Below are 10,625 nucleotides of genomic sequence, written 5' to 3' on the forward strand. Positions count from 1 at the left end.
GATTTTTACATTCCTATTATAATGTTAAAACCAGATAAACAGAACATATGACATTTTTCTCTCTGAGGGGAAAAATGTAGTTTAAAGAATTAAATGAAGCCCTTTTTTCAGACAAAGGATGAAAGAGAAGGAAGCTGTTCTGAAAGAGTCCAGTGTTAAACCTGGAGGCTGGGAGGTCACTCCCAGTCTGAAGATGTGGGCAGAGGAGTGTGGCAGGACACATGTTTCATGCCCTTGGGGGGCACAGGATTCCAGCAGAAGAAACCGAGTGTGCCCCGCAAAGGACCCCACATGTACCATGCAGCAAAGTGCCCGGGACAAAACAGCCTGGGTGGAGACACAATGTCCCACTGCAGATGTCTGGAATTTCAGGTGATGTGCCATCCTGCAGGGCTGCAAAAAAGACTTTGCAAAGGAGTCTTTGCTTTTCTAGAGTTCTCTGTGGGCTCCTCATGCATTTAAAAGGACACCCTGCGGCTAATTACTCTCTCCCTCCCTTCTCCAAAACCAGGCTTCTCTGACATAAGAAATCCACACCATCTCTTTCAATCGCCATAGTCAGGGCTGCCCACCTGGTGCTCTGCAGAACAGAATGCCTCCAGGAGTGTGTCCCTCCACTGAAGTAAGCCAAGCTCCCTCCAGGAGTGTGTCCCTCCACTGCAGTAAGCCAAGCTCAGGATATGAGCTGAGAAATCCTCCAAGCTTCCTTTCTGGCTCCCAGATCAGGGCCCTCCATCTTCGTCCCACTTTGTCCAGCTCCCTTCCTTGGGCCCAGAGATGGAGCCCACATACCCAGTCCTTGGATGTCCATGTAGAACAGGGCCCCTACCCACCGTGGATTGCCCACCTACCTCTGCAATGTTATATGAGAGAAATAAAAAGCTTTGTATTTACGTAAGCAGCTATATTTTGGGGTCTATTACTGCAACTTAGTCTGTTCTTAACTAATATACTTTCTATAAAGTGGTATCAGTGACAAAATTTGAATTCACCCACAAGCTACCTGTCAGCAGGTGTCCTGCCTGGCTGGCTCCCTATTCTCCTTCCTTAATCATAATATAAACCTGATCCTCCCCTCCTTTTGCCCCTGAGACTTTCAAGTGCATATTTGCAGACATCCCTTCCTTTTTGCACTATTTCTATCTCTGGCTGTGAACCTTCTAACAATGAAACATTTAAGTGTGTCTCTGGAATATATCTTCCTTATTGCTAGAAGAAGTATGTCTGGCTTCACTTCCTAAAAAATGGGGTCAACTGTCATGGCCAAGAGAAGACCTGATGACTAAATGTAAAGTGGTATCCTGGTTGGGACCCCGGAAATAGAAATAGGACATTAGCCAAAAGCTAAGGAAATAAGACCAAAGTGTGGACTTTAGTTAATAATGTATATCAATATTGGTTCATTAATTGCAACAAATGTACCATACTGTAAGATGGTAGATGTCGATAATAGAGGAACTGAGGGTGGGGAACTCTGTATTCTCTTTGCAACTTTTCTGCAAATATAAAACTGTTCTAAAATTAAAAGCTTATTTTAGAAGAAGATGATGATGACAGAGGAGGAGGAGGAAGAGGAGGAGGAGGAGAAGGAGAAGGAGGAGAAGAAATGGGAGTCTAGGTAGCTTTATGGGCACAAATCCATTGTACAGGGCCAGATGAACTCACGGGCAGATTAAACACCACCACAAAGAGACATAGAGGAAAGAAGCAGTTAGGTCTGATCAGGTTAGTGGAAAAACCTCCTAATGGAAGTGATTTATGAGCCAAGTCCCAAATTGGGGGGTTAAGAATGCAGGGTATAACTTGAACAAGGCAAATTGAGCACAGACATAATTTTGTCTCCTTTGGAAACCCTTTAAAATGACAGTAAAGGGCTTTTTTTTTTTTTTTCTTACAGGTAAACCCAAAGAACAAAAAGAATGAGAAGGTTGAAAAATAGCAGATAAAAGAGATCAACCAAGTTTTGGAAGCTGAGAGGTAGTCAGCCAGTTGGATGAGGGCAATTACCTCAAGAGAACAGAGAAATCCCAGCCTCCCTATGGCTGAGGGGAGCTAAAAAAGGCAGGGAGAGAAGCCAAAGAGCATTAAGATGTGGGCTCCAGGACACAGAGGTACCAATGTAGGACTGTGGGTAAAGGGAGTTCCAGAGACGGCTGCCATGCAGAGGGCCCAAAAGTGACCAGTGTGGATGGAACAGGAGACAGAGCTCCAGGAAGGACACCTGCAATTAAAATTTTTAAAAAATTTATTATTATTATTATTATTTAGATACAGTCTGGTTGTGTTGCCCTGGCTACAGTGCAATGGTGTGATTATAGCTCACTGCAACCTCCAACTCCTGGGCTCAAGCCATCCTCCCACTTCAGCTTCCTGAGTAGCTGGGACTATAGTGCATGCCACCACACCTGGCTAAAAAAATTTTTTTAAAAGCCCTTATTAATTGCAGGAAATCTCTTTAAGGTACAAGAAAAGACATGACTCTGTTGTTCTACCAGACCCAGTTGTGAAGAATATTTGCCAGCATATGATACCAATGCTGAGTATTGATTTAGGTTTTAAAATTGTGCTATAAGTTTATCAGGAGATTGCAGGAGGGTACAAGTGAGTGCAGAGAGTATAAGAGAATTGAATCCTCATCTTGCACAATGGAAAGTCAGTGGAGGATACACAAACACGAAAAATCACAAACATGTTTTCTAAATTGAGGGGTAAATCCCAGAAGGAAGAGCTAAAAGACTTGAACTTGTTTTCCTCAGGGTGAGGAGAGGGGCAACAGCAGGGACAGGTCCGGGAAGGAATGCTGAATATGTACAGGTATAGCTTTAAAAGTAATTGGTGCAAATGACAGTAGGAAGAGGTGGAAAATCAAAAGTTTATTATCCCAGTGTGATGAACTGTGTCCTCCAGTGTTGAAGCCTTAATCCCCATTACTTCAGAATGTGACCGTATTTGGAGATAGTCTTTAAAGAGGAATTAATTTTAAAATGAGGTCGTTAGGGTGGCCCTAATCCAATATGACTGGTGTCCTGATAAAAAAAATTAGGACAGAGAGAGACCATGGGTGGTCACAGGAAAAAGACAGCCATCTGCAAGCCCAGGAGACAGGACTCAGAAGAAACGCACAGACTCCTAGTCTCCAGAACTGTTAGAAAGTAAAGTCATTAAGCCCCCGGTCCGCAGGACTTGTTAGTGCAGCCTGGCAGACCAAGACCCCCTGCTCCCCACGTGCAAGTGGGCGGGGCGGAGGTGGGCGGGGCTTGCCTGACGGACAGCCTGGGGGACGGGCGTTTTAAGGACGGGGCATAGGGATGCAGCAGCGGAGCCACTGGGCCATTGGCATGTTTCTCCCATTGTTGACAGGTTGTGGGGGGGCTTCTCGGCACAGATGTCCTATGTTTTCACTCAGTACAACAAACCACTCTTTGGTCCCTTTGCAGAAACTTTGCTTTTTGCCTTTGGGCATTACTCTTTGGAAGCCACTGAGATACATTGTACAAGAGGATTTCATGGAAAGCAAGCTACATTTTTTTTTTTTCTTTTTCCTTTTTGGCAGATGTCAAGGTTATTTTGCTGTTTGTACTACAGGTACACTATTAATATTTTTCTGAGTGAACCTCTGCATGTTCCTGTGAAATTTCATGATCTTTCAAGTGAACAATCTGACAGTACAAACATTTATACTGAAGAAAAAGAACTGAAAAATCTCATGTAAACTTCAGTAATATGGAAAGTTGATCATTTTCATGAGTCTATACACTTGGAAACCAAAATAACAAGGAAATTTTTTCAATTCCACTAAAATCATTTTTTCTTCTTTGTAACGTTTTTTTAGCAGTCTAATAACAAACACTTACAGACTTGTCATTCTTGTTCAATTTTGTCTTCTGTGTGTGTATTTGGGTGTGCATGTGTACTTGTGTGTTTTTAACATTAATCCTTGTTGCAGTGTTAATCTTTCCAAACTGCTTGCACTCATTTTAGGCACTGGAGATGCTGTCCTGGGAATCATGTTAGGGCTGAAAGTTCACCAGAAGAGACAGAACAGATTTCATTTGGCCTCTTGTCAGCTCAAGCCCCATGTGAGTATTAACAGAAAAGTAAGCAGATGAGGTGAATCGGCCATCTCAAAGTCCTTTGGTTTTGTGGATCTACTGAAACTTGCTGCCATGGCCAGTTTTGGGTGTTCTTATTGTATATTTTTTACTTTATTATCCTGGATGTGGCTTTTATTTTGTGATAAAGTAGTGTGTGTGTATGTTTTCATGAATGGCCCTATTCGAGCAGTCTCTGAGTTATCATGGTGTGGGACATCTTCTTCCTCGTTGCTGATACCGGTATGCGCTCCTAGCCTTTCACGCGGCTCGGGCCACAGGAGCAGCCGAGTGCATAGAAGGCAGCAGATTTTTTTATTCTTTTTTGCAAGTGCCATCTTTGTGTTCCTTCATTTTTCCTGGTGACTCTCCTAAGCCATCATAATAACTGGGACCCAGTGATTGTATAAGGAAGACTGCTTGTCTTTATTAGCGGAAAACAGAGAATCCCAGCGAATGATATGACTGCTTCATTCACTCACATGGGATCTTTAAAGAGGATGGAGTAGCTGGCAGTTAGAATTCACTGTTACACAACAAAGGCCAGACATACCCTGTCTCTGACAGTGTTCTCTTAAAAAAAAAAAAATACACGTGTCAAAGCCTTATCTGCAAAATACTAACAAAATTCAGTTCTTTAAAAATCTAAAATCTAAACTGCGTTTTCTATATACTTGTTTCCTTCATTTTCACAATGAATTATTTTGCAGTGTTCGTTTCACCACAATTCCAGGAAGTTCCTGCCTGTAGCCCATTTAGGAATTCAGCTGATGAATTCAGCTGATGAAATCGGTTGAACTAATCAAGAAGTGAAATGCTAATGTTCTAGAGATGTACTTTTATCTCTTTGCTAAATTCTGTACAATATTATGAAAATATACTCTATAAATCATTAAAGTAAATAACAGTATGGGTGACATGCTAAAAAAAACTATGTGTGATAGGAATGGTCTATATTTTTAAGTGCAGTGGAATGTTGAAAATTAATATCATGGAAAAACTGTTTAATATAAGCATGTTCATGCAAATTTGATGGGGCTTACAAAGAATTAATTCTTGAGACAAAATATCTAGTTCACTTATTCTACATATCTATACTATCTTCACAGAAACCTTCATAGTATTGAATGGCCCGTGTCATAAATGTGTGACAACCTATAAGAAATCTTACATCATACCCAGTTAAAAATATTTTGTGTTGCTGTAAATTTGGTTGATAAAGCTTTACTTCATTTAGGGGTTAAAAGAATTATTCACCTTTCAATTAAACAGTTTACATGATCAAATGGTTTAAATTGAAGTGACATAAAACAATTACTTTCATCTAAAAATATATTTTATCACAGCTATAAATCAAATAGGCTTTAGAAAATGCCATACTTTTTTCTAATTAGCAATTAGATTAGAGATTTAGAGATTTCCCTGGGAAAGTTATCTTAATATTCTGGATAGAAGATCATTTTTCCTACATCTGCCTGCCACACGCATGCCTTCTTCCTCACTGACATTTGCTTTCTGTATCACTTACTCTTCCAGGCTAATTTCTAGGCCTTTCTACTAGGGCAAATTGTACCTCCTCTTCCCTTACCACTCCTGCCCACTCCACGTCCTCCAAGACTGAAACTGAAGACTCAATTTTGCAAATCTTCACAATTACCAACCTGACATGACAATTCCCCTCCAGAGAAACTAATCCAAGAGACAGAAGTCAAACACTTATTTGAAATCATCAAGTTAAACACAAATCCTCCCTCCAGTAAAGAGAAGCAGTTATTAATATGTGACAGAGGTACAGAACACCAAAGGCCAAATGTTTATTTCTTAGAGCTGCAGCAACATTGAGTAAGTCTTGAATCTGTTGGCCAAAGAAGTCCAGCTACAAAGGTTTGTTCCCCAGGAGACCCTCAGAGGCAGGGCTAACCTGTGCAGCTACTATTCCAGCTACTGCATGTTTGATGCCTGTGGCCCAAGCCATCTCTGAACTGCCTAATTAGTGCAAAAAATAAACAACCCCTCCAACTGCCATTACCACAGAGACCGATGCACAGTGCCCTGTGGGTCCTTTTTCATGATCTGCAATGTTGGGGTGTCCTCATGTCTGAAATTCTGCAATTATAGATTCAATCTTATTTCCTGATAAACAGTTGCCCTTGCTGAAAGACAAAAGTGATACATTGGGATTGTTTCCTCATTCCAGAGCCTTGTTTGTGGGCTGAGGAATGATAGTCACTATTTCATACTCCTCCTGACACTGTCCTATTGTCTTGCTGCATATCAACCTGTCCTCAAACTGAATCCCCAAATTCTCTGATTTTTCTGAGTAACTCTGGTCCCAAGACTGAGAAGAGAGCTCAGCTAAGAGAAAAAAGAATAAGGAAACCCCAAAGCAATTAAAACTTTAATTTTTCATGACCCACGTTTCTATAAATATAAATGACTAATAGATGACATAAAATATTAATCAAGTTAGTAATCCAAGATTATATACAATTCCAAATTGCTCCCTCTTGCCAATGAAAAAAGCTATCAAGCAGCAACTTCTGGAAACAAATATAAGCTTCCAAATGTCCCAATAGGAGAGTGAAATCTCACTTGATGCTTCATTTTTCATCAGGATGAGTCTTGAATAGATCAGAAAGCTGCACTGGATGCAAGGGCAGGACATGAAAAAAAAAAAAGAGAGAGAGAGAAAAAAAGAGAGAGAGAGAGAGAACTACACAAGAGGACGCGGAGAAGACCTACATGAAATCTACCAGAAGTTATAATCTAATGTAGCAGCTGCTTTACCAGAGGGGGTGCCGTTCACCAGGATTAAACTGTGGGAGCCTATGTGCTTATTGTGTATCAGGGGATTGTATTAGAGGGGAGGCCCTGCTGGGGAGTAAGCTTGTTTTATTAGTTTCTCTTCCTCAGCAAACTAGGCCATGTCACAGTATAGCCAATGGTACGAGTAGTCTTGGAGCTTCGAAAGTGGCCATTGAAAGGATGTTTTGGGGCCCTGGAAGTCACGACACATGGCCTCCTGCAGCAGGCTCACCTGTGCTGGGAGAAGAGACAGCTCACCTGGGAGACGGGTGACAGTGACTCTGGTCCCAATCAGAGCCTCCAGGACAAGCTTGAGCCCTGGGAAGATGTTGAAAACTGGGAGCTGACACTTTGGGAGCAGAGACTGGACCCCCCTTGGTTGGCTTAGTGCCAAGGGAGCATGACTGTCTTCCCTAGAACTACTGCATCCTGGAGAAGCTTCCCAGCCAGTGACAGGTCATCTCATCAGGGGATGGGCAATATTGTCATCAGAAAGCCAGCCTTCAACAGTAAGTAACAACGTGTGTCAGGGGGCAAGACCACCAGAACTGAACTGATTGACTCTAGTTCTCTAGTCTAGTGGTGTGTGGAAGCTGGGTCAACCCAGTTTGGGTGGCATAAGGCCCTCTGGAGTTTCTGGACAAAGAGAGATGGAGTGGGAAGTGCTGATTTTCTGTAATAGGGAATGTAGCATGAACAATTATTTCTGTTTGTGGCAGAAACTGTTGTCTGCTGACTCAAACAACCTTTCTCAAGAATAGCCGTTTCTGGAAGAAAGAACCCTTTCTAAAAGAGCACATCTCTCATGACAGAGACTTAAAAGGCCACAGACTCACTCTTCCAGACTGTGTTGGTCTGTAATCTAGTTTTGGCCAATGAGACCATAAGACAGTTTACTAGGAGCTTGAGGGAATATTCTTCTTTTCTCATGATAAAAGGAGAGGGGTAGGCAAGGATAACTTGTCTCTTTCTTCCTGTCTTGAACACAGTTTGGATAAGAACATGACTTTGGGAGCTGTGGCAGTAATATTGTGACCATGAGGAAAAGGCTACAAAAATCACGTATCAGTCAACCCAAAGCCCTGATACTGTACAGCTGCCAAAGGAACCTTGGAACCACCTACTTCAGGACTTCCTGTTAGGTGAGAAAAACATCTCCTCCCTTTATAAGTTTCTTTTAGTTTGGTATGCTATTAGTTGAAGTTGAAAACATTGCCATCAGTTATTATGTCTTTACTGGTAAATGACAGAAAACCCAGCTAACCTGGCTTAAATCGTAGGAAGGTATACATTTTACTTAACAGGAAGTCTAAAGGCAGATGGTCCTAAAGTTACTTCAGTGGCTCAGCCATGTCATCAAAAACCCAGGCTCTTTCTATATTTCCTCAAAAGGCTTTGACCTCTGGTTGTTGCCTCTTGGTTACAAAATGACTGCTGCATTTCCAAGAATTTCATCCCAGCACAGTACGGGAACAGAAGAGGAGAGCAGAAAGGGGGCTTCTCCCCAGCTACTTCTCTATTAGCTGGGAAGAAAATCTTCCCAGGATCCTCTAGGAGAGTTTCCTCTTACATCCCATTGGCCAGAATTAGGTCACATGCCCATCCATCAACCAATCACTGGCAAAGACGATGGGGGCAGTCGTTATTGACTTATTTAATACATCAGGTGCTGCTGGGCATCTGCCCTTTTCCCCTTCCTCTGCTTCTCTCCTTTCTCAGCATGTCCACTGTCCTTGCTTGCAGCCCTCAGAATGGTCTTCTGGGGATGCTATGTTCTTTGGGTTTCTGTTAAAGAGCAGAGAATGTTTTTTCTCCCTTTAAGCTTCTCTGTCTCAGTTGGGCCCCAAACAGATTGTGTGTTCCCTAATGCTACTGTTTACTGATGTTTTTAGGAAAAAAGAAAAAGAAACTAATAACAATAACAAACCACTGGATTTTGGATGCGGCTTGCGCTACTTCTTGCCCTAGAGCCAGACCCTAAAGCCTTGTTTCTTAACAAGCGGCAATTTTGCACACAGTCTCCAGGGGACATTTGATAATGTCTGTGGATATTTTTTGGTTTTCAATACTAGTACTTGCGGCAGAAGTACTAGCATTGGTACTTAGTGGAGAGAGCCCAGGGTTGCTGCTAAATATCCTACAATGCACAGGACAGCCCCCACAACAAAGAATATCCAGACAAAAATGCCAGTAGTGCCAAGGTTGAAGAAACCGACCCTAGAGAATGCAACTGGGCTAGAGGTCCATCTTTCCTCCTTTTCTTACCACCTTCTTGCTTTTACTTCATGCCCTTATAAATATGAAGAGTACCCATTCTCTATGCCTCTCTCCAATGACACTAACTTGCCCCTGGGCAGTAGCATTGACCAAGTAAGCACCACTAAGGAGGCACTAAGTACTTGTGCGAATTCACCCATGAAATAAACCTAATCTCTTCTGAGTCTACTTTCCCCTTTGGGAAAACTGCAACAATGCCAGGATGACTTTTATACAAAATTACAAAGTGTTGCAGCTTGGGCAACAGTGTCTCCAACTGCCATTGCATCAGAGGGAGGCACTGTGAGGAATGTGGCAGATTCATTCCATTGCTGTTGATGAACTTTGGAAGGGAGTGAAAGGGCAATGGAGACGCATTCTAAACACTAAGACTTCCCAACAGTTTTGACCTGGAGCATGGCCTTCTCTTCCTGCCCACTTTGATTTTATTTCCACCAGGCTCAAGTAAGAAGTTAAAATTACTTTCTCTTTAGAGCTGTCACTTTTTATTTTCCTTTCCTACATTATATCTTCCTAGTCTTCTCCTATTTCCATATAAAAAAAGAGACAGAGACCAACAAGTGAGGGGAAGGAAGGAAATCAAGCACACGCTCAGGCAGGGTTCTCTTCTCATCAGTGTAGTGCTGGAGCTGGCTGTTTCAGGAGACACTTCTGAGTTCTCGCCTAAAGTAACGGTTCTGTGACGGTCTGTAGAAGTTCAGATATAGTTTTGCCTGCTGTTATAAAGAGATCTCTATCCCAACACATTATTCTTAATAAGCCAGAAGTCTCTTTGTTATGCACTATCTGGGTAGGTGTTCTACGGCTCAGTGGTGCCCGGGACCCAGGCTCCTTTGCTCTACCATGTTCAACATGCAGCTTCTCCCTCATTGTCAAGGGCTGGGCCATTTCCCACCATCCCACCCATGGCCCAGCCAGCAGGAAGGGGAAAAGGAGAATGTAGAGCACTCCCCTTACCTTTAAGGGACATTACCTGCAAGTTGCACTCATGGCCTCTGCTCAAATGCACTTGGCCAGAAGTTAATCACACTGCTACATCAAGCTACTAGGGGAGGGGGCTGGAAAATGCAGTCTTTATTTGGGGAGACCTAGTGTCCCAGCTAAAATCAGAGGGTTCTACCACTAAAGCGTCTGCCAGGAGTCATGCTCTGTGTTGGCTTTTACAAGGTGTACTTCATTTAATCCCTACAATAAAGGAAGGTATTCTTCAAATCTCCATTTGTCCAAATGGGAAAGCTGAGGCACAGAAAGCACCCTTCCCCCAGCAGACCCCAATCAAGGATTTTTGTGCAAGTGCTTTGTTAAGGGGGTACCGGGAGAGAGGGGAAGGCAGGAGAGAGAAGGGGGAGGAAGCCAAGCAAGGGCAAGGTCTCAGCTCCAGAACCCAAGTTGCATCTGGGAGTTTGCCCTTGAGACAAGGGGGCGGAGCGTTCGCACTCCCGCACCAGTCAG

This window comes from Lemur catta, chromosome 11 (genome assembly GCF_020740605.2).
Source record: "Lemur catta isolate mLemCat1 chromosome 11, mLemCat1.pri, whole genome shotgun sequence".
NCBI lineage: Eukaryota > Metazoa > Chordata > Mammalia > Primates > Lemuridae > Lemur > Lemur catta.